This window comes from Homalodisca vitripennis, chromosome 1, assembly GCF_021130785.1.
Source record: "Homalodisca vitripennis isolate AUS2020 chromosome 1, UT_GWSS_2.1, whole genome shotgun sequence".
Taxonomy (NCBI): domain Eukaryota; kingdom Metazoa; phylum Arthropoda; class Insecta; order Hemiptera; family Cicadellidae; genus Homalodisca; species Homalodisca vitripennis.
The window spans coordinates 143,199,859-143,224,813 of record NC_060207.1 but is presented as its reverse complement, the minus strand read 5'-3'; the positions used below and the strand labels follow the sequence as shown (position 1 = coordinate 143,224,813).

General features: G+C 37.0%; 1 protein-coding gene across 7 annotated transcripts in view; it reads right to left on the bottom strand.

Annotated features, from left to right (window-relative positions):
- Positions 1–16,059, bottom strand: part of LOC124372611 (RNA-binding protein Musashi homolog 2) — a 225,402-nt gene extending 209,343 nt beyond the window's left edge. For all 7 annotated transcript variants that reach the window (XM_046831023.1, XM_046831033.1, XM_046831038.1 and 4 more), the window contains exon 1: positions 15,871–16,059. The gene's annotated coding sequence lies outside the window, so the exon portion shown is untranslated. The remainder of the gene's footprint in view (positions 1–15,870) is intronic.
- Between the last annotated feature and the right edge of the window lie 8,896 nt (positions 16,060–24,955).

The window sequence follows — 24,955 nt, the reverse complement described above, 5'->3', positions numbered from 1 at the left end:
ACATTACTATAAAACGGAATAAGTAATCTTAATGGGAATTAGAATCAATACATTTGTTTTGCTTCTATATTCTTGAACAGATCGTGTACTACAGAGTCTGCATACGAGGCGAAGACGTCCATCACTGTGAAACTAGAGACAGGAACAACTCTCGATGCAACATGGATTGACGTTATCTTAACACCTGCCGCAACAAGTTGGTGTCAGTGTAATAAATAAGCTCTCCGAATGTATCAGTACCTTCCAACAACCAAAAGCAATTTTACATCTCGTCTCAAAAATGACGTCATTTTTTCATTCTCGCTTTTTTAAGTTTTTTTTTTTAGTTTACTTGCACTTTATTATATACTATCACTAATTTTTATTATAATTTATACATTCTTATTACATTAATTATACGTTAATTATGCCTAGATTTGGTTTTGAGTCCAGTTGCATGTTTGGTATGGCCCTTTTCTTTAAGTATTATTTAATCATCTATCAATAAATGTAAATTGGTTTTTGACCGTTGAAAGGAAATAAATAAATAGATAAAAGGCTTTGGTGGCCAATGAATTCATCTCTGACGACGAATTCACAATGAACTGTTGGGATATTCCAAGTTTAAAAGGTGTGGGTCTGAATGTGAATAGATGAGATCGCACCGATTTATTTAAAAGCTTGACTGCTTGATTTCATACAATGTAACAATGAGAAAAAATGCAGTAAAGACATTATTGATGTAGAACTCTTGATTATGAAATTTACTTTTAGAACTAATATCATTCATACATCAGTAGTATGCTAGTAAATGATTGTTCTACAAAACGTTATGACCGATGCAATGGGTTGATGATAATAATAAATAATAAATATTTATATTTCAAACCCCTCTGGTATAGCAACATAGGAGTTACCACAGGGATTCCTGGATGGGTTTTTCTGGCCGGTTGAATCCCGCTTTGCTCCCCTCGAATGAAGGAAGTGCACCTCTATTTTTGGCTCTTGATGAATATAAACCGAGAAAAGACAGTGAACGCAAACAAACTGGCTGAGCGGCGCGGCGGCGGCGGCGGAGGGCAGGCGGCAGGAGGCGTGTGGCGGAGTGACGCGTAGGGGAGCGGGAGCGCTCGACTATTTCTGGCGGTACCGCACGCCGCGCCACGGCTGACACACTCCAACCGGCCTCGCTTATCACAAAAACGCGCCTGTCATTGCCGCCGCCGCAGCCCAGCCAGGGTTCTTGGAAAATCCCGGTCAGTCTTCAAGTGATCTCTGGAATGCTGCTTTGTAACATCGTATAGCGCTTTGCCTCACAACAGACTCGCAGAGACCGGACCGGAAACCGACCAAAACAATCGGTAATTGTTCTACTGATTCCAGGAGTATACGAGTATTTTCATACTTTTATACAATATTAATTTTATAATATAAAACAAGAAATGTAACGTTTAGAACCTTTTTATAATATTATTGTTCCTCATATTAATAATTGATACAGTACTCTCTAAACTGTGATAAACATATCCGATCCGCCTATTACTGACTTGAAACAACTACAATTACATGTCCAACGGAATCTATTGTCTGATGCACGAGAAATTCCCACGAATGAGAGAAACGTGACTTCAAAATGTTCAAATGTTAACCGCCATGTAATCTTTGGTGATACATCATAAGTCCGAACATAAATCTTTAACATAAACGAAAGTCGTATGCTTTATTCCTTTAATACTTTATTTAATCTTATGCTTTACATACAATAATAAACCTTATCTACATATTTGCAAGAAGATAAGAATTTCATTAAGCATATCAAATCCTGAGAATAAAAAACTAAACTTAGTATCTTTTTTGAGATGATAGTCATAAACATGTTTTTTTTCAGTGATGTATCATTTGGATATGCTGAAATTTGAAAATATTTAGTAAGGGGAAATATTCAGACCACTTTTTGAAGGTATTACCTAAATTTTTTAATCATATAAAAAAGTTCCGAAATACCTAGAAATAGTCTTTAAATCTACTTTTGTACAATAATTCGCAGCCCGTTTAACCTTTTGATCCACATAGTTACTGTACGCAGATTGTTTAAAAATATATCTTTCTTTACATTACTAAAAACAAATTATAAAAATCAATTAAAAAGACTATATTCTCAGGTAATTACGAGAGTAGTCTGTTATTTGTTTCCCTCAACATCAAAAGGCAACCGACTGGTTTACTTATATAACGGCTATTTGTAGCCGATAAATAATAATTGAATGTACCCACCTACACTGCTTGGCCTATACATAGCACACATGTTGGTTTATGTTTAACAATGGACTAGACCTCGTTGAAAGAAATCTTATTAAAGGACAATCTAATGTTATTACCGATATCATAGTGCTGTTCTCCCCTAATCACTACTTTCTTTATTCAATGCTATAAAATACTCTAATGCAATCAATCCTATTTATTGCTTATAAAATACTCCACGGTGACCCCATTCGTTTCGGAAAATCAAGTTGGTTGGACGGTTGATTCCGTGAACTGTCCCTAAAACCTTTTTATAGGAAGTAAGGCGAGTTTATGATTCTTTATCAGACTTTAGAATTTCAATCTGTTACGTAGCAGGTACAATCTCGAGGGATGTCGCCATCAGTGCAGGCTGTGGCAGCACCCTCGGCACCGGAATCGCTGGTGTCAGACTGATATGAAGCATGACTCCATAAGATAACAGTTCGCAAACTATAATTACTTAGTAGTATTTAAACGATCTTAAAAATCGATTTTATAATTTGTTTTTCTATTTGAGTGGGAAAAAGTTAAATTATGAACATATAACCGAATTTAACAGGTTGGCCGTTATTAAAACTGTTGTTCAATCAACTTAGGCCTTACATGTATATTATATATATATTAACCTTCGCTTGAGTATAGAAGATTAGTTTTTTGGGATTGCACTAGTAGTAAAATTATCAATTTTGATCTCTTAAAATATAAGCTTAATAAATAATAAAGCCAAACGGCCAGCCTTGCAATGATTACCTCTTACTAAAACTATTACTATAAATACCTAATACTCTTACAAGCCTACTACTGTTATACATCTTAATGTCACAATATGAGAAATATTGTTTTGTGACAGAACTGTCTTTGTATTTAATAAAATCAACACAACAAATTATGAGAATTATTTTCGTACAGTCCGTGTATAATACGACCGTGTAAAAAGACCGCAAGTAGAAAGAGCAAAAGTGAAGAGTTTCAACACAATATATTTTCATGCCCAAGAAGAGATAATTAATTCAAGACTACAGCAGTACCGCACAGTAGCACAGGGAAGGAATGGCGCCCACACACGCAACACACGTGACCTAACCTATAGATCAGTGTAACTGCCGCCATTATGTGCTCTCCCACCCCCAATCGGGGCCGATTTCTACCCACATTAACCTATCAGTTTGTCAGTGCATTGCAACAGTAACTTGTTCAGTATAAACTTGATACTGATGGACATTTCCATAATATGGTAATCTAAGGCAATAGGTTAAAAGATTTTTTACAACTGTTGCTCAGAGGGATTACATTGGAGCCTCCACTTCATAACCCAAAAGAAAACAGTATTTATGAAATGAAATGAAAATCTTTTTTGTCATCCGACTATACATAGATAGCATTGACGAAGGTCAAATCAATATTATTTATCTATTAAAATTGTTGAAATAAGGATTGGATTCCAAAAACAAACTGCTTACAGTGTAAATGATATTAAATATCAGATACGATATTTACATATTAGATATCACAGTTACAATGATCTTTCTGGTTTAGTATGTAGAAGTAGGTGGATTTTGTGACAACTAGATGTGTACCAACTTGTTTCAGCATTGGTATCGCTGTTATTGGCAATCGAAAACTTCTAATGGGATTTATATGTAATCAATATCTTAAAAACCTTCCAAGATACATAAATGTTTTTAATAAAACGTTTTATAAATGTTTTAAGCAATCCATGACACTTTTTGGCTTTCCTCTTATAAATGATGGAGATGTGGATTTGTTTTGAAAGGCCGCCGTGTTAAAATGATATTGAGTAAAAAGCTGAAAAAAAACCTAGCCGTGATATTTTTTACACTAATATAAGTATAGTGTCAACTTGCTCGTGTTTTTTGATACAGTTATCATACCACAAGTCAAGTTATATAGCATATATATTGTATATAACCATGTATCTTTATAGGTTTAAATCGTACAAAATGTAGATTTCCAATTTTTCATTAGCACTTCTTCAAAAACTGGCCAAGAAATGGATAGTAAAACTTGATTTAACATTTTAAACGGTTTGATTTATTAATTTAGTAGGATACAAATGTTGAATATCCAGAAATCCAACTTCACCACCAACAGTTCCTTAGAGTAAGACATATATAATTCATTAGATATATGTATGATGAATAATATGGACGGCAAATTGTAATGATGTTGAAAAGTTGAAGACGTGAAAGATTCGTAAAGGGTGTAAAACTTTTCCTGCAGATATTGAAGACAGTTTTGTACGAAGTTGCTACCGAGAGACTAGGGTCCCTTATGTGTTGTTCACGCTGGATTTTAAAACGTATCTCTGAATACTTTTAAAGCAATATATTGGATTTATAGCTTCAGTTAATTTTGGTAATTTTCATTGTTCACAACAAAATTGCTCCTACACGTCTCATAAACTCTTTCTTCAACAAATATTACATTGGGTTCAATATATTAGGACCACATTGTTTACGTTTCATATATACCTTGGTTTGACTGCTAGTATAATATTATTATTGCATTAAACCAACTAGACTTATATTGAATGAACGCTTATTCTTTGCTAATATCCAAAAATATCGTAGAAGAATGTGAGAACGCGTTTAACAACTTTCAATGCAATCATTCACGTTTGGATCGTTTACGTGTCCATTAACTAACGAGACGAAGATTGTGAAATATTGAATAGAGGACAACCTGAAATAGACTATTAGTTAATACCAATCTATACAGTCAGTTTGGACTGACAGTTTAAACTGTTTACACAAAACTGATCTGTTAGTGAGCGCATAAGAATTAATTAAGGTGACGGGCTGATGAACATTTACATTGTACGTATACCGTTGCAGTTAGAGTGGATGCAGCCATTCATTTAGCACATTGAACACTTTGTACCGACAGCCTCAACCAGATAATGTGAACTGACAGTCCGATCTGACCCGTTAATGAGTGCATGGGAATTATTTAAGGTGACGGAGTGATGAAAACCTACATTTTGCATAGAGCGTTGGAAATGGCGTCACGTTGATGTTAGAGAGGATGCAGCCATTCATTTAGCACAACGAACATGTCGTACCGACAGCCTCAACCAGATAATGGGAACTGACCCGTTAGTGAGTGCATGGGAATTATTTAAGGTGACGGAGTGATGAAAACCTACATTTTGCATAGAGCGTTGGAACTGGCGTCACATTGATGTTAGAGAGGATGCAGCCATTCATTTAGCACAACGAGCATGTCGTACCGACAGCCTCAACCAGATAATGGGAACTGACCCGTTAGTGAGTGCATGGGAATTATTTAAGGTGACGGAGTGATGAAAACCTACATTTTGCATAGAGCGTTGGAACTGGCGTCACATTGATGTTAGAGAGGATGCAGCCATTTATTTAGCACAACGAGCATGTCGTACCGACAGCCTCAACCAGATAATGGGAACTGACCCGTTAGTGAGTGCATGGGAATTATTTAAGGTGACGGACTGATGAAAACCTACATTTTGCATAGAGCGTTGGAAATGGCGTCACGTTGATGTTAGAGAGGATGCAGCCATTCATTTAGCACAACGAACATGTCGTACCGACAGCCTCAACCAGATAATGGGAACTGGCAGTCCTACTCGTTAGTGTGTATATATACAAAATGGGTTAAGTTCATGCGGTGGCTTAATCGCATTGACGACGAGGACTGAATAGTTTGAACTAAAGTCTGAAATAATAGGGCCTTAATACATGTAACTAAGGAACGACAAATACAATCAATCACAAGTAGCCTTCAAATGAAAGTCAAGCAAACGAAACAAATAGATATGAAATATTCAAACTTTCTAGCCAAACTGGTTTCTTATTAGAACCGACATTGTTAAAAGCCATATATATATATATATATATATATATATATATATATATATATATATATATATATTATGTATATACACACACACACATATGATTATGTATATGTATAAAGACTTACATTAAACAAATACCAGAATCCACATGGTTCAATATCCATGTAAATTTATAATCTGTCTCGTAATTGTTAAGAAAACCTATCCTATGCATCATATTCATAATTAGTTCACTCTTTTTGTTTTAAAAACGCACAAGACACTTTAGTCTAAGGTTCCTCAAGTTTTTTGACACCTTATGAAGAGGTTAGATTCCAATCCTCGAAACGTAGTAACATATACGCCTAACCATAGCAAATTTATACTATCCTTTCAAATCATCAATCGCCAATAACAAACTGTTAACAGAATAGTCCTGATTGTCAGAATATGGAGATTTCAAGGCTATCAACTTGCTCTAAACACTGAGTAAATTATTCAAAACATTATGTATCAGCAACACATTATACATTTCCATTATAGATCTACAGCATATTGCCAGTGTGGACAAAGCGAATTAAAACCGTATTACCTATTCGTTTCATGCATGTCTAAAATTGTTGCAATGCACTGACAAACTGATAAGCTAATGTGGGTTGATTAAATCAGCTTGGACTCAGTCCCCTTTCTTTCCTATGATAGTAGTCTATAATTTGATAAACTTATCTTGAAAATCAATAAAGATTATAAAGATAAAACTCTGTAATAGTTTTTAAGCTAAGCATTTTGATATGAGCATGTTATACATTATTTTATAAATGTATTAATCTCTATAACTTTTTTAATTCTATAAAATCTATTTATTGCCATGCGAATATTAATTATGATCATTATAAAATGTTAATTATTTATTTAAATTTCTGAGAGTAGTTAATTAATTATGTATTATTCTAAGAGGACTACAAAGGACCTCATATTCAGGGTGTCTCCTAAAATTTTAAAGTCAACAGAACGCTGAAAGACAACTTTAAAATGTTTCGTCCTACTGTTATGAATCCTAAAAGATGATACGAATTAATTGGATTTGTGTGTGTTTTTTTATTATCAGGCGACAATATAAGTGGCCCACCTCTAAAAGGGAAACCTTATTTTTCTTACAATTTGTATAATATAACTTACAACTACACTGAATATTACACATTGCGGCGAAGTTGACTGTATTTATGTATAATAGCCAAGTCCGGACCGGGTTTCGAACCCGGATGTTTAAGGTGATAAGTTAAGATGGTAATCGCTCTGTTACCAGGTACGGCTGCTTAAAAATAAACTGAGAAATCGCATGTACGACATGTGGTAGTATAGTAACAGGTAATGGTAACTGTTATTCGTATACGTAAACACAGAAAACGACCAGAAGAGCGATCTATGAGAGAATGTCCCTTATTTTACAGATAAATTTAATATAAATAAACTATTTCCAACGTGGAAACTCAAAATAATTTAGCGGATCTCCAAATAGCGCTGTCAGTAACTGCAACGTTGGTCAACCTCTCATTCATGAAATATGCGTACCCTAATGTATTTGTATCTAACTGTATAAGTAGCTTGGGAGCTCATCTTTCTCATATGCCAACCAGTTTGTAAGCATGACATATGTTAGTCCCTTGCCCGGTTTCTTTTAAACGGTTTAGGTTTTTAGTTTCAAGCTTCCAATTGATCAAGTGCAGTCTTTAGCAAGGTATATATTGCGTTGTAAATGATACTTCTTGTAATACTATACTGACAATATTTAACGGGGACACTACAAAATGAATAATGTGTCACATTAAAAAACTACTATTAGATAAACATGGTACTGTTATACTAATTCTGTTACACAAATGAATTAAAACATACCATAACATTGAATATCTGAATGCAAACGAAGCACCTCCAAATACAACAACCTAACTTTAGTGACTATTCTCATGTAATAAAAATCCAATTTTATGTGGTCCATGAGAACCAGATCACGGCCGCTACCGAATCACTACTTCCATAGAGGTCACGAGCCGTGACCTTGGTTGGTCACTCGGCCATAGAGGAAGCAATTTCGCTCCTAGAGAGAGGCCTTCTAACACGGATTTCTATTGTTTTAAATATGTCGAATTAATTCGCTATGATCTTGTAATGAGGTACTACGCAGTGTATTATTTAGATTGTAGTCTATCCCTGGTTTAATTACGCTTACAGATTGCCAAGGTTTTTCCAATTCGGCAGGATGTGGAAGGCGATGGAGGCTAGTGTCTGAATGTTACGCGCAATTAATTCGTGGGCTCAAACAAAGATTAAAATTAAACACATCTTGACTATATGACGACTCCATTACATCTTAAGTTATTCTACTAATTATTTAACTATTGTCTTTGCTACATACTTACAATGTATTATGTACTCGTAATATAGGCTTACAACACAAAACGTTCCTTTTCATAAAAAATATGGTTAATATACTATTCCAAGATTTAATTTTAATAAGATGCCTGTACTGACAGAATAGTTTCTTTCTCGCCAACTAATAGATATGTTATTTATTTGATAAAACAACTTTATTTTACCCTCATGACACTGAAAATCGTTTATCAGTAGGTTTTTTTGGGAAAGTGGAAATAAATAATTATGGTGTGTTTATTTTGTACATACTTTTGGCTAGACCAAAGACAGTTTCAGTTACACACAGTACGTAAAATTTTCAGGATGTTTTAAGTTTTTAGTTGGATAATAGAGGGATGTATTTCAAATTTAGCAAACATTAAAACAAGTTTGCACTTCTAATTAAAGAGTTTTTACCGTAAAATTTATTTCTATATTAAAAAGAAAATATGTAGTTCTCTACATATTTCTCATAAGCAAAAAACAAAAATCATCACAATTTAATCAAATTAAATATGGTAGCAACTTATTGTGGGCTATAAATTTGGAACCAGTGAAAGTTTGTTCTTATTTATTATTGAGTACCGTAATTGAAATGATAATGAACAGAAGACGAAACTCCTAAATATGTTGCATAAGTATACATCAAAAGACACTTTATAGATAAAACATCTTGAAATACTGTAAAAATAATAAAATTTCCTTAAGGTTTAATATATTATTACATTGTTACTATACAATAAGAACAAATATCGGTTCAGTTTATGTCCGCAGATTCACCAGAAATCGATTCAAATTGTTCAGCAGTCAATACTAATCTTTCGCACTTTTTAGATCACATAGGTTAAGTGCCTGTTGTAAATACCAATCTCATTATGTTTAAAATGAACGAAATATATCTTTTTAAATGGGCCAGTTATTAATGTATGGTAACAATACAAACTACAACAGGTATATTCAATATTGAAACAAATATAAATGTAAACCCAAGATATTTACATGTTTATAGTTTATTGACCCGGATTTTCTGAGAGCATATTTTAAAAATCTATAAACATGAATCTTAAACACCAACATGACTAAACCAATTTGTGATTAAAGTTGAAATTCTGAAACCAGTGCCATTCGTGGATCCCACTTTAGAGTTTTAAGAGCGCAGACATAAACAGAAATAAAATTAATGGAATGTGACCGAAAAAAACTAGTGCGTTTCAAATTTTGCTAATACCAAAAGAAACTAATGTTCAAATAATTTCAACTAAAATAATTTTAAATCCCAATCTTGAATAGAAACCTTTTATAGACAGAAGAAATTCAATATGACGAAACACGCCACTGATAATAGTTGACAGTAAGTAACTTATTTAACAATATGACAACGGAACAGCCATACCTGCCACTGCAACAAGGTCGCAGTAAGAAAAGAGTTGTAAGGGCTCATTACCATGGTCGGTAAGCACGACGGCAGATAGGCGTACCAACGTAAACCACAGTGGCAGCTACGTGTGGCTGAGCTGAGCCTAACTGTATACCAAGTAGGCTACAACAGTGTGAGACAATCGGGCGGAGCGCCGATTTTCCGCTCTAAATTTGCCGTAACGGCACACTTCTTTACACCTTTCGCCGCTTTCAAGACGCCACAAGACCGAGTACGGAGTGCTGAGGAGTATTCAGGAGAAAAGAAGATTCCAAGGATGGCCTACTTCCCCGGTTGGTTGTTCTTGTAATACTGAACACTGACGTACCCAGAGAGGAATGTAGGGGTAGAATCTCCCCTTAAATTTAGAAATTAGCGCTGTTGAACAATAAAAACAACGAATTACAAGATGTACTTCAATAAAAGTTTTGATGAATTGTTTTCTATACTTACAATAAAACTAAGATTATGCAGTGATTATTTTGGTATAATAAACTGTATTATATAACATTTTGTGAACAGGAACTTCGAATAAGACTGTAAGTTGACTTCATAAGTTATTTTATTACATGCACTGAATCGAAGAAGTAATAAAAGACAAGCATACTTTTGTTGTACAACAATATTGTTGTCACTTTGTTAAATTTTCTTTCTAAATTTTACTAGCTAATATTAAATACATTCCAATCGCAGAAACAATCGAATTACCCGAATCGGAACACTGTTTTCTAATGCAATCTAACGGACGGGCGTAGGAACTACCATTGCTAGGGCATAGCGCATCAGTAACGCATTCTGTTCTATACTGCCTTTCGCCTTGTTTATCGCATGTCCTTTTCACTAGTTCGGATCTTCACAGATGCTATTGCATCTTATGTACACGTAAATATCACTCTGGTGGCTAGTCAAAAGATGGAACGTGGCGTTCGCTTACTGCCTATCAATTACCCCCCCCCCCCACCATTCGTGTCTACTTTCTAAGAAAAGGCCGCAACATTCTGTAGCTGGTATCCTGTGGGAACAATCGGTGTTGTCTTTTACTTTTTCTTCTTCCGCTCTGGTAGGGCGAGGTTATTTAACCCTCCCACGGTCCTTGACCAAGCTAATATTGTATACATTACAAGCATGGAGATATTCAGTATAATCGTGTATTGTCTCAGGAAATTCAAGTACGCATTGTCTAAACTGATGGACTATCTAGATAGCCTACTAGATGCCTAAAATAAGAGTGCAATGGGTAGTAGTAAACCACCGTTTATTAAAGTTGTTTGAGTTTTATTTGTTCGGATCATCGTTTTTGTCTTATTCCTCCCTTTGCTAATGCTGTTCCCCGATGTTCCTAATAACATAGAAATTGTAAACGATTTAACATTTCATATAAGATAACAGTTTTCCTTGCATGTGTTTTAAGCATGGATTTATTATCAGTTTTATATATTTTTTACATACTTTATACAGTAGGCTTCCTCTATTTCCCTTCTCCTAAAAGAGAGATTTAGCATGAGAACCCTGAACTTTTAAATATTAACATTCCACTGATCTTGATTTATAGTGAACAGAAAGTCTAAACTGTAAACTACGATGATAGGGTTTAATTAGGGAAAATGGATTTTTGACCTAATTAAAATATAGAAAGTCAAATATTTAGAAAAACATCAATAAATATTCTAATAGTGCTTTGAGTCTATTTTGCAGCATTCCTAGTTTTCAATACAAGAGCCAACAGTATCCAAAATGTAATGTTACTCAACAAATTATAAAAAAAACGGATTTTTAATAATCACAGTTTTTAAAACTAAGTAACAAATCTTTTTTATTCATTTTAATATAAGCTTACTCCATTCACAAGCGTATCTGCGACGTAAAAAGTCAACAATGTACATTGACAACAATAACATACATTACCTCATTATTTATGGATGAAGCTCGTAACCAACCACGGTACAGTTATATGAGGTAGCCTGTTTGTGAATGTCTTCTCCCATTGTTATAGCACTGTATGTATAGTCGGTCGTGTGTACCTTTCGAATTTCGCATGAAGACCTTTTAGCGTTGTTTGTACATGTAAACTATTTGACCTTTGCTACATTCCATTGAACAGGAAAACGTTTAGGTTAGGTTATCTGGTTAATGAGTTACGCATTTGAATTGAATTTAGATATATAAAAATTGTAAAAATGTTACAAAGCGATAGGCTACTGGCTTTGTAAAATGTTAATAGGGGTTTACTAGATAGGTTAATGATTGATAATATGTTTGTCATGATTTCTTTCCATGAAGACAAACTATCTTTCCTAGACACGGTATATGTCTGCAAGAGTAAAAAGTATTGTTACGATTATTAAAAAAATTTAAATCTACATAGTTTACAATAGTTCAACAGTACGTTTATTTTTGCCTTTTTTATGGCATTTGGATGTTGGATGTGTTTAATTTAGTAAAAGGGCTGAGGATTATGTTGTCGAATAAATTATTCGAGTTTGTATTTTGAAAGGCTACGCAGTGAAAAAAGAGATTAGATTTCATACAGTTAAAGTGGGGTTTTAACACGTTGTTCAGCGATTCATTTCATTATTTCTGTAAAAGAGAAAATTATATTTATGCAGGAATACAAGATATACTGATTAAAAAGGATAACAATAGTTTGTTGAAATATATTTTATACCCGATATACTAATGTAGCCCAGTGTAATCTGAGTTTTTTGTAATGATACGGAGCGGTATCTATATCCTCTACTTTAGTAAAACTAAAGATTATCGATGACTGGCGAAGACGCACTGTCTCAGTAGGATAGTGATGCGAGTATTTCCTGTCATATCACAGAATAGATGTTTGGTGCACTGGTGCAGTTCGGAGAGTACGTAACAGGAAGAATCCAAATCGAAACCGTACATCATATTCTCATAATACATTGAGTGAAATAGCTTGAATCTTTCAAAACAACCTAACTCAAAATTGGGAGATATTCGAACAAAGCTCTAGGTGATTTTGGTATTTAATTTTTTACAGTATAAGAGTATGCTACTCTTAAACGTGTATCCGAAATTCACTTAAAACGAAAATTCACGCCATGTTGGTGAAAATCTCTATCATTGTCGTATATAAGTTTTAAATTTCTAAACGTAATGTTACAAATGTTTGCCGCAAAAATATCATAAGCGACATTGAAAACACTTTTCTTGGATTTAAAATTTTAATAACTCTTGTACTTACAATAACTGTGAATGTCAAAAATGTTGTTTAGTTATTAAAAAAAACATATACCCGTTAAGGGTACACACTAAAACTATTTTCACTACCAATTTGAACACAAGTTCAATATTACATTACTACTTATGCCCATTAAGCTTCGACTGCCTATGTAACAGACAGTAAAACATTACATAATGTCTATTGTTAAAAAAATGAGTATCACGTACATTACAGTATTAAAGTATTAAATTATAGAGATTGATTGATTACCTTCCGAAATCGCATACCATAACATTTTCAGATACTCAACGGTATTAAGAGTATCGGACATACATTATGTGTGGCCAGATGTGAAACAAGTCTACTGGTGTGAGGTAGAATTAATTTACTAAAGAGGATTGCAGTATCACTAACAAAATTATGTGTACTTGGGGAGGAGGTTAAAAAAAGGAGCGCAGAGAGCTAGAATTGGACTAGGAAGCAAGCAGGTATCTTCCCTAGTATTGCCAATATAAAAAATACCATATCTCGTGAAATGACAAGTAGATACTATAAATAATGTAATTAGCGGTTATGTATTTAACGCTGAGTAATAATCCAATTCAGTAAGAGACAAAATAATTAACTTATTCATGATATGACAAAATACAGTAGGGACTATTATTACTTTACACTACCAATCGTGCCAATATAGCCGGTGCTACATTTCGATTCCCGTGATGCTTCTATTTGCTTTCATATACAATTAACTACCTGCGACTGACCATCGTTATCACTGCATCACTTAACAGCCAAATTTAATAAAATCAAGTGCAATTATGTACAAAACGAGTAACAGTTTTTTTGCTAGAGTGGATTCATTATCCGCAAATCTAACTTGAGCCTGTTTAGAGGCGCAGACCTTCAGCGAAATGGAGAGTGTTTAAATAGGTGAAAATAGCATTTAATTTGTTACTGAATATCTTCCTCCAAAATGTTGTCCGTACCTATTTCTACCAAATCCACAAAGTATGTATGGAATGTTATTTTGGTACAATGCTTTTAAAGTGGTTTCTTACAAATTTTCACAAATTATTAACGCAATAGATTGCGAAAAATGTTACTAAAGTGTTTTCAAATGTTCATTTCTCCAGATTTGCAATGGCAAACCTTTCTTATTTCAGGACATCGAATGGAAAAGTCTTCCACCATGGGAAAGTGCCTTTTCTAGTTTCATGGTAATAGTTTGACGTGGTAAATTGCAAACACTATAATCCAATGTGTCTGTTAAATGTTGTACCAGTGGTAATAACAGTCAGCCGCCGTATATTTACTGCATTAGTACAGTACGTATCGTCTGTTTTCGTTATGATTGATTGGAAGTAACATATGACAATTTTCGTTTGCCATGATTGGTTTATTAACAACAGTCGGAGAAACAACTTGGAGTTTCGTGACCAACCCCAACTCGCTGCGCTCGCTTGTTTCCTCAGACCCCGGTATAACTGTATAAACAGTACAGATTTCCTCAAATATTCATTACTGTAAGTCGAGTGTCTTCACATGTACACTTTGGGGATTCAAAAACATATACTATTCAAAAATATAACCGCGGAATTGTATTTTTTTATATTCAAGTTTGGTTTTTAAAAGGTTTAATCTCAAAATACCAAAACAGCATAGGATAATGTGATGAATGGGTGATATTAGAAACGGGAGTTTACTTCGATTTCGATGAATTCGTTAAGACGTAATTTTAGGTGTTCCAAACCAGTATTGCAGCATTGCGGTAACATACGAAAACTGTAAACACAGACAATCATCTATAGTCAAAATTGCCCAGGGACGTAACCAAGAGTGAGAACATCGGATATAATTCACCTTCCAAAGGTTTGAGATCCAACTATACTGTAGAACGATGTGGTTGGACAGATCCAATAACCTGTGCATTCTTAACTTTAAAATTGCTTAACTTTACTTAATTTTATGATCTATCAGACAACTGTTCAAATAGACAAAAACATAAGTCTACATTGTAATGACGATTATAATTAGTTTAATATTTATGCTATGTCTAAATTGCGAATACACCCGTCACTGGTAACCAATAAGTTCATTGGTTGGCAAACAATGTAATAAAGTAAGGTATTGATCCAACGCACCCTGTCCTACGTTAGTGGAATCCCCATAAGCAGGGTTCCCCCATGAGAGGGGAAAAGACGGCACCGACGTTATATTTCACCCTTCACTTCATTCATATTAATAAGTTTAAAATCTTAATTCTTGTTACATTAACCGCAGAGTATTTTAAATAGAGATAAATTGCTGTCAAAAAGACTTTATATAATAGCATCCCACCACGGTGTTTCCAAAAGTAAATGATCCAAATCATTTTTAAATTATTCCGCTTTACAAATAATGAGACAATAAATTGTTTTTAGTTTAGTGCATTATGGTACAATATAATACTAGTTACTAAATAATATTAACCTAAATATTTTATTAATAACGGTTTTGGTTTTTTATGATACAGTACCATTTAAATTGAATTAATTTTTAAATGAAAAAGGTTTTAAATCGATTATAATTAAAAAACTATAACACAGCTATGTCTGTGGGCTTTTACGTTCTAATTAGCCTAATTAAGGTTTATACGTGATTTACTCCTTTGCTGTATTAGTTGTCATTCCAAAACAACAATTGTCATATGAATTCGATAACGATAATGGACCGCTAAGGTCAGAATAGAGAAAGAAGTGCAGTAATGATTACCTAAAGCGGGGTGGTGTAATGATAGCACTGCAGGACAACAGCAGATAATGTCCTGAACGTTGTCAGAGGTAACACTAACGATAGAACGCCAACGACCACTGAACTACTGGCACTAGCACATGTCTACAGACAACACACACTCGGGCCAACAAAGACTGACCAACCTCGACACCACCAGACTACGGTAAGTCGGTAGACTGCAGCAGCCGCCGCTGGGAGTGCTGGTGTCGTCGTTGCTATAGTTACAGCGCCAGAACCCCCCTCAACTCCCCACCGACCCACCGAACCTCGCACCCACGGTCTTGGGTCTTCTCGTACTTGCTCCACTTCGGTACAATCCTCTGCGGGAAAGCGGGAACTCACCGTCTCGGCTCTGGTGTGTCCAACAAGAGTCTGGAGGATCGAGAGACCCCTGAAGGATCATAGACTCTTATCACAACTGTACCACAGCTGATCGTAACAGTACTATTACCGTACTTGGTTACTCTGAGATATCAACATACACAACGCGTGGAGAAACTAGTATTATGGCATACAAAATCCTTTTTAAATTTATGAGCTCAATATTATGAAATGTATTATCTCCATGAAAAAATATGGCTTTTGAAACACTATAAGTGTTACATGTTGAAATATAATTTTAATACAGCCTTGTATATTAATATTTTAACTCTACTATTTCTTAAGCGTATCGTAATTTGGACCAGTAGAAAAGGTGCTATGGATACAATTACAGTACCTGAAATATGAATACAATTTATGGAACTAGGTATTGTCCTTCAGGAACAGTTAAGTATTTAAGTGGCACATTGACTGGAGTATAAGGTGTATGACATATCAGACGTAATGTATGATAAGTATTAGGAACATAAACCATAGAGAGTGTGGGAGCTGTAATTTTCTTTTCTACATGTTGATAAATCGTTTACATACGGGAAATGGACAATCAGACGTTAGGTCTTTTAGAGTTACTAACGATTAAACGTAAAATTATAATGTGGGTATAAGAGATGTGAAATCCGAATAAATTAGGGGCGTTCGTAAATACCGACTATTAGAAGTTACCGTAACGCAGGGGTAAGGCTATGGCTTTTTAACCAAGAAGTCACGGGTTACATTCCCGGGGAAGATAATAGAAATTATCAAATTGATTTCCACAGTTTTTCTTAATAAACGTTTGACTTATACTAATTAAAATTCCACTTGCATAGAAAACATCCCCTAAAAATAATGCCAAACCATTAGGGCGCGGATTTGACGAGGATCGGTCTGTTATGCTAAAGAGTCACGACCCCATTGGACCATTAGGAAGGACAGACACGAACTCATCACAACTGGATTTTTTTATCTGTGCATGAAAATAATCATAAATGTTATTTATGCTTTGTGGAATTGCACAATTAGGGTGAAAAAGCCTTCTCTAATTTGACCTCTGCCATTACAGACATAGCCTAATATTAATAATGACACGTTTTATTACAATAATATAAAAAGTAAACATTTCAAGAATATTTAATATTAATGAAATAGTCTTGATAAATGGCGCCAAAAAGGAGACTGGAGCCAGTTTGATTGCTTGTACCAAAGCATGGTGAATCGTAACTGATTGAACACATCGCTTCTGATAGCCTCTCGATTCTCTGTATACCAAATCTGACAAACAATAGCTCAACTTAAATACCATGCGTCAACTAGACATAACAGAAGCGCTACAGATAATCTTCGGCTGCTGCTGATTTTTTATTCATGATTCTATTCATGATTACACATTTAAATATCTTAAAAGAGTTTTCAAACTATCTTAATGTTAAAATTTACACCAAATATAACATAAAAGTTATTAAATAAAAGTAATTGACTATGAACTAACAACATAAACTAATTTTAAATACTCTTCAATGACACAACGAAAACGATTCGTTGTAAAACATGTAATTATATTGTGTAATCGGTTTTCCGTTGAGTTGTTTTAGTCACAGCTCTAAAATGTTTATCCACTCCACAAAGATGTACAGATTTTTAAAGTATTATTTTGTTGATAATGAAAAACGAATAGAATGAAATCATGTTTGTAAATGAAATATTAATGAAATTTTCCATGAAATTTGTCAAAGAACATTAAAGAGTTTTTTATCTAAAAATAGTTCTATAACCTTCAGTAATATGCCATAATTTACTGTAAAATAATATATATCATTATTTTCATCTCTTTGATGACGTTTCTCACTTGACATGAATTGTTATACAATATTTACTACTTGAAATGCCTACAGGCTCTACTAATTATGTAGAGTAGAACGGGCGCCACTTTAGCGCTAACATGGGCTCTTATGGAGTTATTCTGGACCAATGAGAAAGCAGCAATGGCGGCTAGGCCACGCCCCCTGCCCCCCTCCCCTCCCCCCTCCAACACCCCCCGCCCCCTCCTAGACCCCCTGCGACGACCCCCCAGCCAATGGGAGAGCAGCAAGCCCCCCACCTTACGAGAGCGATGGCGGACGAGCGATGGCGGACGAGCGATGGCGGACGGTGTCATGGCGGATGAACAAAAATTTGTGTCTCCGGCGGCCGGTATCCGAACCCGGGCCCCTACGAATGCGAGACTGTCGCGCTGACCACTGGACCACGGAGACGAGTTGTGCGTGGCGGCGCGATATGGCTGTACGTGCGGCGCGGGGCGCCCGGCGATCAACGGGTTTTTTTTCATATCAGCTGTAGTTTCTTAGCTTTGCGACTGCGGTGCTGCTATCTGGTAGAGACGGCTTACAACATGCTGGTAGCGGCAAGTGAGGACGCAAAAAGTATGCCTACTGTAACACTATTTTTCTTAGCGTACGTGTGCGACTGCGGTGCTGCTATCTGGTAGAGACGGCTTACAACATTCTGGTAGCGACAAGTGAGGACGCAAAAAGTATACCAAGCCGCCCAGGATTTGAACCCTGGTCCCGCGGAACGTAAGACGAGCGCTTAGACCACTCGGTTGGCATACCTTTAAGAGCGATGACTGCTCTCTCTCGTGTAGGCGAGCATAATCTCATTACAGCACATGGTGACAGAGCGGATACAGCTGTGCATTCCAATGACTACAACTGCACATGTGTGTACCAGGCCATCTGTACGTCTTACTCTGTCAATTACTGACCCAAAACGCAAGCGTGAAGATGAATATGGTACTTTACCACGGTTATTGTAAAAAAAAATCTAAAACCAGCTAGAGTCGGAATCTTCAGCTATTGGTATTTGGTGAACTAGAGACGGAAACATTATCACAGTGAAATGTAGTGATCTGTTAATGATAACCGGAGACAACAATAAAAATAACTCACCCTTTTTGGAAGTCTAGTAGCCTAGTACTCTCTCCAGCCGTTCCAGCCACCACCACGCAAATCGTCTTCTTCTTCTTCTTGTGTTGAATATCCACTCTCGGATTCTGATTCTGAGTCCCAAAAAACTCCCAACCGCTACTAACACTACCCCAGGAGACTGTAGAAGAGGTGAATGAGGAAGATCTCGAAAGGGGACACGGTGGTGGTGATGGAGTCGACAACAGGTCAATAACACGTAAATACAAAGAATAAGCAGCAATAATTACTGATATCATCTTAACCGAGTCGGCGCGAACACAGTACTGAGTGAGAAGACCCACAATTATGAACACCAGCAACTGCATGTGGTCACCACATGTGACGGTACATCTCCTGCATAGATGCACTATCTAAAAATAGCAGGGAGCCGGGGCGTTGCAGAAATAACACACGTGTTTACGTCCGTACTACATTTATTAAAAGCGTTCTGATTACATACATTTCCAAATCTTAACATCTACCAAAAGTCCGTTAACACCCGTACATCTAACTTTATACCTTTTAGACAACGTCATTTCTTGTAGATCATTGTCATCTAAAGTCTTTTCAAATCTCACCGGTAGAAATGTGACGGCTGTTTTGGTGCTGTCCACTTCTACGAGTAACATCACTGCCTTCCGGTCAAATTTAGTGTCCACCTTCTTTGCCTCCAGGATCCTGTAGCCAGCTTTCCGTGTCAACTCTTTTATCGCCATCTTTGGTGTGGGTTCACCATGCTTCTCCAGGGACGAAAGCTTTGTAGAAAGTTCCATTTTTCAATCTGTAAAGGAAAACCGACAATCTGTATAGCGAATAATCTTAACAACGAGTTCATCGTAAAACTGTTAACTTGGCTAGCGGATTGAGAATAACTATGCGTGAGCAACACACCGCAAATAGAGAGCGCAGTCGAATATCTTAAAGAAAACAGTTAAATGTGTAGTGTAGTCACTTACCTGTAATGAGAGCGTCGACACGTAGACGAAGAGTGACTGTGACGATCACCTTGCCACAGGTAGTATATATACCTTGGAATGAAAGTGGAGGTAGTCGCGGCTGTGGTCGTGGCAAACTGCCAAGCTGAATATAGACAGGAATGCAGCGTAGTTGACCCACGTTTCCATCACCACGGTAGGCTTTGAGCCAGGCCGTAGGGGTCTCGGCGCGTTTTTTATTATAGTGAGTTTCCCCAGGAGGCCTAATCTCACTTAACAAAGAACACTGAACACGTTCAAGTTCTCAACTCAATGCCGAACCTCTCCGTGTCACCTCTCTTTGCGAGTGGGCCCCAACCATCGCCCACTCTGTCGTGATGGCCACTCCATAACAAATTTGCCACCTCCGAAAAAGTAAACTTTTTTTTTTGGTGTCCTTGCGAGACCGTTTAGCGAGTCCGTTAAAGTTCTCAACTAAATGCCGAACCTTTCCGTCTCACTGTCAAGTACTCGCAAAAACTTTTGTATTTTGCAAGTGTTTTTCTGCCCCACGTGAGCTTTGAAGTTTTCAACTTAATGCCAAACTCCTTAGCTCTCGCAAAGACATTTTTTCCAGGAGTAGTTCTCAACTCAATGCCGAACTCCTCCTCCTCCTTCCGAGAAGGACATTTTTGTACTAATCTACATTATACTACTAGGCGGACGCGACAAGTCACTTTACTTGGTGAAGCCTTTCAATATGACTTGTCTCATCCAGGTGAAGCTGAAGCATCTCTCAGTCGGTTTCATACAAGCCACTTTACTTGGAGAAGCCTTTCAATGTGACTCGTTGTAACTTACAGAGGATGAGCGAGATCCGATTCTCAGCAAGATTCCTACAAGTCACTTTACTCAGAGAGGCCTTTCAATGTGACTCGTGAAACACAAGCAGAGAATCGGTTGTTGACCACTTTACTCGGTGAAGCCTTTCAATGTGGTCTATCGTAAAACTGGAGTTTTTCTACGGGACACATTACGCTTCATCACTATAATAATTACAATGGTCCTGAAGAAACTTTCCACTAAGGTTTTGGTACAATAGTATGTAATCCCAGTCCAGCTGTTCAGCAAAATCGTGTATAAACTGCTCCGATAGAACCTGGTGACGACTTATTACTATCCAACAGTAAGTGTCAAAGTTCGGCATCATTTCACGTAAAATGAATTCAGGAAGGCGAGCATTTTCCAAAATCGTGGTCCAAATTACTTTATGCTGAAATATTCTCAACATGTCAAACGAAAAAGTATAATTTGCCGATAAAAGCTTCCAATTCAGAAAGCGACTAAATTTCAAAATGAACGCATCAGTGAGCACACCGACAGGCACTTTGGGCTCTCGAGAAATGAGGTCCCATACAGCAGCGGTAGCAGCAGCAGCTGTACTCGCCATGCTGACACGATGTAATCTCAACAGTGACCGTGAACAGAATGACTACTAAGTGGACTGGTGAGTCTGTTTATTCAGGATTTCAAAACGACATCTAGCAGCGTGCATTGCACACCGTACATCTTCATCACGGCCGCTGTGTTGCGGTAGGGAGCAGGAAAACCGATGCGTTCCTTTACAACTGCATAATGTACTACTGTCATAACATGCCAGGTTGTCCAGCTCACAAACGTTAGAGTGAAACCGTCTTAAAAAATTCGCTTTCTCATGACCACGTGTATAAATTATGGTAAACGGCTTGCACAGGTTGCGAATGACACTTCCACTGTAAGGGAAATCGCCTTCTTCCCACAAGATCTTGTGATAGTTCTTCTCTAACCACAGAGCTGTTGTACGCATTTTCTTGTTTAATCTCTCCCTAGGAAACGGAGGTTTGAAAACAATTTGACATTGAAATGAATTAGCCACAATGGCAAACTCTTTGATTATAAACGGTTTTTTGTTACCTTGAAAAGCTTGAAATTCAACTACTGCCACATTCATCGCCGCTGGAATGTGGCCAACGTTTGTAGCACTGGACGTCATCAAAAAGTCTGTCGCAAAGGTGACGTGGTAAAGCCTCAGGCGGATCAACGTAACCCTCGTCCGGACTTCCGTTGTTAGGCAATGCTAACACATCACCGACGTAAGATCTCAATAGATCCTCCGTTAAAAACAACTCGTTGATTTGACGTGTTACGCAGGGCAGACAGTTGGTGAACTGAGTCCACTCGTCTACGGACAGAGTTAATGTATTCTTTCCGTCGTACAGTACAACGTACTGCTGACCAAATACTCTACGTACCACCATATTCTCTCCACTTTCGCTTTTAGAACTACTGAATCTATGCACGCCTGTCGATTCCAAGAGTCCGGTGATTTGGTTCGCGCACCCTAATAGAATGTTGAACATTTCAGGTTTCCAAAACGCAAACGTTCCCCTTTTACCTTTCATCAAGATACCGACACCATTGTCGTGATCAACAAACAATCCTACAATCAAGTATTTGGAACAATCAGGATTCAAAAAGTAAAGAGACTTTAGAAACACACCGGTAACTAGATTCGGGAGATTTCGTTTTGAGCTTTTACGGACTGATTTAACCTTGTCTATTTCCATTGGTTGACTCACCAGCTGGTCCTCCTCCTCCTCCTTGAACACAGCATCAGCGACTGTAGCCAGTATGTCTTCACTCTTTCGCTCCATGATCACGAATGACTCTGTACACCTTGAGCAAACCATTAAGTACCTGACGTATTAGTCACTGGCTTATACAATTACATACCTCCTCCTCCTCCTCCTCCTCCCCTTCTTCCATAGAGGATATCGTATAGTCACTATCATCTTCTATGACATCGTCGTCGTCGTTTTGCACAGTGTTATCGTAAATTTCATTTAACAGTCTGAATATTTCATCTTTCCGCCTGTCAATCATTACACATACACAAGTGTCTGGTACATCTTGACAATCCGGTGCGGTATACGCACATTCGCAATAATGCATGTAGCCATCACTCGTCCGTTTCATTGTTGTTAACTGGTGATTGCGGATTAATCTACGGATTTCACCGACCAAATCAAGGACAATATTTATCTTCCGTGAACCTTCCATCGTGGCGTCCAATTTGAAACTGAAAGATTCTGTCATTTGCATCGTGTTTTATTCACGTTACATCATCTTCTTTACCGTGCCCTTGAGCATTGTGTAAACGAAATACGAGTCATGAAGCAGTAGACAGTAGGCTGTGGTGTTGGCCTTGAACGCTTCCGTAGCCTCAAATTCTAGCCGCACATCGACAGGTCCAGACTTGACCGAATCATTTTGGCGTGAACAATCAATCACATACAGAGGTGTTTTATTTTTAAACGTGTCCAGACTGACGTCAGGCCACCGACGACCGCCTAAATCGCCATAATAGGAGTTTTGAAATCTTACAAACATTTCATAGAATATAGCGGTGTCTCCGTGAATGTTGTCATAAGGGAAATATTGTGTATTTAAATACAGGCGGATGTTCGATAACTTACAACTGTCAAAACATGACATGTCTTTCTTTAAGTTGTTTTTCCTTTCTGTCTGGAAAGCTACAATCACGTATCGTGGTTTCTCCAATTGAGAAGAAGTTTTTATAGTCCATGATTGACGTTCAGTTTGCGGCAGTACAGGGTATTCGTGCAACTCCCACGATCTAAACGGTATATGTATTGGAGTATCTTTTTCAACTAGACGTAGGATTTTAGCACGAAACAAGTCGGATACAGAGATGTGAGGCACCCGCCAGTACAGATTGGTGATCTTCAACGTGTGGGTCGCTGCGTCATCGCTAATAATAGCGTTGGCATCTGTCGCCGACCGCAGCAGTATCAACTCTTGTTTTACATTCACAATTATTCGCTTGTAATCCTCTGCGAATCCCAACAACAACCTTAAAGGCACAGAAAATGAGAATTTGTTCATTTCTTTCTTTCCACCGGGGCCGAACCAGCATGCATTTTCCAGATTATTTTCGTCTTCCGCACGAGCTGATAATATATTTTTTAACGAACTGGCTATACCTACATTCTTTGTGCGATCAATTTCCACACCGCCAATCTCGTATCGGATATCATCAAAGAGAAAAGCAATCGCGTTGTTAACCAGAGACACTTTAGCATCTGTTGTACCGTCAGCTTTCTTACCGCTTACTGTACCCACAACGTGTAGTGTGCTTTCAAAAGGAGCTGTTATTAAATCCTGATAACTGATTGGTATCCGTATTTCATCGTTATTATTAAACGTGGTTGAAGCATACGGATTATGTGTGTGATATTCCAGTCCGGTAATGATTTCATTGTACTCAGCGGGACTCTCTATATCGAGCATTTTCACGAATTGCGCCGGTGTTAACTTTAAAGCCAAGAGAGCGCAAGAAATTTGCGTTAGCAGAAGTTACCACTATCAGGCGCGACGGTCTAATGACCTGAATTATGTTCACACCCTCCTTAAATACTAGACCCATGAGCACCCACTTTCTTTATATGCAACCTCAAAGATAACGTTTCACCTCTGAGATTCACAGGATTGTTGTCTTGATCTTTAAGCTCGACAGTTATGGTGTGCACCTTCTGAACGTTGAGCGGTAAATAAATCACTGTACCAGGTGTCTCGACTATTTTATACCCCGGCTCTACTTGTGGAAAGAACTCGTGAATAACGTGACTCTCTACACCGTTATCAAACGAGCCGCGAACAACGTTGCACTCAACTCTTATGCTGTTCACCTTGAGAATATTCACAGGCAGGTCTGAAGTGTGTACTTTATTAGCTTGCAGCACCTTTTTGCTGAAGCCCAATATCGAT